Genomic DNA, 2,704 nt, shown 5'->3' on the forward strand with positions numbered 1-2,704 from the left:
AAATTTTCCATTTTAATCAATTTTTTCCAGTAACAAAGGAAGGGTTAACAGCCAAAAAAAATGCTATATTTATTGCCCCGATTCTGTAGTTTGCAGAAACACCCCATATGTGGCCGTAAACTACTGTACGGGCACACAGTTGGGGCGTAGGGGGAAAGGTGCTCCGTGTGGTTTTTGGAAGGCAGATTTTGCTGGACTGGTTTATTTACACCATGTCCCATTTGAAGCCGCCCTGATGCACCCCTAGAGTAGAAACTCCATAAAAGTGACCCCATTTTGGAAACTACGGGATTCGGTGGCAGTTTTGTTGGGACTATTTTTAGGCTACATATGATTTTTGGTTTATCTATATTAAATTTTTGTGAGGCAAGGTTACCAGAAATAGAAACTCTGAAATTTTATCTCCATTTGCCAATAACTCTTGTGGAACACCTAAAGGGTTAACGACGTTTGTGAAATAAGTTTTGGATACCTTGAGGGGTGTAGTTTCTTAGATGGGGTCGCTTTTATGGAGTTTTTAATCTAGGGGTGCATCAGGGGGGCTTCAAATGGGACATGGTGCCAAAAAAAAAGGCCATCAAAATCTCCCTTCCAGAAACCATACGGCGTTCCTTTCCTTCTGCACCCTGCCGTTTGGTCATACAGCAGTTTACGACCACATATGGGGTGTTTCTGTAAACTGCAGTATGAGGGTAATAAATATTAAGTATTGTTTGGCTGTTAATCCTTACTTTGTTATTGGTAAAAAACGGATTAAAATGGAAAATTTGCGCAAAAATAGTTTTTTTGTCACAGTTTTTTTTTTTTTTACCGTGTTCATCTGAGGGGTTAGGGTGGGGGTATTTTTATAGAGCAGATTCTTACGGACACGGCAATACCTAATATGTCTACTTTTTTTATTTATTTATTTATGTTTTACACTATATTATCTTTTTATAAACAAAAAAAAAATATTTTAGTATCTCCATAGTCTAAGAGTCATTTTTTTTTTTTTGTTTTTAGCCGATTATCCTAGGTAGGGGCTCATTTTTTGCGGGATGAGAGGACGGTTTTATTGGCACTATTTTGGTGGGCATATGACTTTTTGATCGCCTGCTATTATAATTTTTGTGATGTAACGTACCAACCAGCAGCCTGAGGCTGAGCGGCGTCGCTTCCCGATGACCTCAGAGAATTTTGCATATCACTAGTTCCCATGATGCATTGCAGGAAAGACAGCACACGGAACGTATGGCATCTTTAGTACCGTAGTAAAAGTGAATTACATAAAACATTTCGCACAGTGTAATAAACAAGAAATCCCGTAGAGATTAACAGAGGAAAACATTACCTTGTCGCCCTAATTTAAAATTATACACTGTGAGGGACTATATATAGGTAGTGCGCCACCTTCAGGTTTGTGCTCGCTTCGGCAGCACATATACTAAAATTGGAACGATACAGAGAAGATTAGCATGGCCCCTGCGCAAGGATGACACGCAAATTCGTGAAGCGTTCCATATTTTGTTTCCCGCAACTTATATCTTCTTTTCTTTTAGGCAGATTTTTTTATTGCGCAGCAGTGTTTTAATGTCGATTCACTTTATGTCACTTTTGTCAGACATTTCATACATTCTAGATAATATAAGCCTGCAGACTAGCATGTTTATCGCCCTAGACAGGGGGTGATAAGCAGCTGCCTGTCATCTTTGATGCCGCTTATCTGAAAAACAACTGCTGTCTTAAAGGAAATCTCAGTGCATCATCAGAAAGAGAGCTATTGTTTACATCAAGTTTTTATGTTTTAAGATAAGCTAGCAATGTGCGATTGGTGAGGGTCTGACCATCACTACCCCCCACCTGTAACAGAAAGAAGGGCATGCAGTACCAGACCTGCACAGTGCCAGTCCTACCCACACAAGTATATCTGGCACTGTACATAAATGCCAGTCACTGGAAGAGGGCTGATCTACATTACTAGACACCGCAGGACGGACATGCACAACACGTCAGCCCTGGGTGTGGGTCCTCCAGAGGGCACTGTGGAAACTTTTTGCACGGAACAGGGCTTACACAAGAAGTTGCAACTTTTGTACACCGGAAAACTGTCATACAAGCTTGATAGAATCCCGGCTTCTCTTCAAGGTATACGCTAAGGACGTATATATTCAATAGAGGTCTATGACAAGTTGTTGGAGGAGTTGTGTTATCGGGACAGGCGTGGACGAACTGTGCCAACTAACCACTTTGGCTTTGGGTGAAACTTAAAGGGGTTATCCAACCCCTATAATGTCCCCCCTAATGCCTGCGCACTACTTACCCTGATCCCCGCACGGCCGCTGCTGCATCCCCCCGTTGAGCGGATCAAAACATAGGGTGGGGGGCATCCAATACAAGGCCTCAACGTGGACAAGCCTCCTTAGCGCCTCCCTCGATGCTGCTACCTCCTGGAGTAGTCTCGGTGTAATTGGCAGCTGACCCACAGGAGTCAGAGACACCAGTGCAATGCACCAAGGGGTCAGGTAATAATCAGGAGACAGGCCGAGGTCGGGGCTGACTGCATACACACATATCGAAGAATGAAGTCCAAGGTAAGGGCTGGCAGCTAGGTTATCAGACAGAAAATAACACCTTATGCCAGAGTCTAGGAAACTTAACTCCTTAGGACACAGCCTTATTTCACCTTAAGGACCAGGCCATTTTTTGCAAATATGACTAGTGTCAC

At 42.8% G+C, this 2,704-nt stretch overlaps 1 non-coding gene across 1 annotated transcript; it reads left to right on the forward strand.

Annotated features, from left to right (window-relative positions):
- Nucleotides 1–1,399: 1,399 nt before the first annotated feature.
- On the forward strand, nt 1,400–1,506 carry LOC120992610. Its single transcript, XR_005777014.1, has one exon. It is a non-coding gene; the product is annotated as a U6 spliceosomal RNA (small nuclear RNA).
- Nucleotides 1,507–2,704: the final 1,198 nt, after the last annotated feature.

The sequence above is a fragment of the Bufo bufo genome, chromosome 2 (assembly GCF_905171765.1).
Source record: "Bufo bufo chromosome 2, aBufBuf1.1, whole genome shotgun sequence".
In the NCBI taxonomy this organism is placed as follows: domain Eukaryota; kingdom Metazoa; phylum Chordata; class Amphibia; order Anura; family Bufonidae; genus Bufo; species Bufo bufo.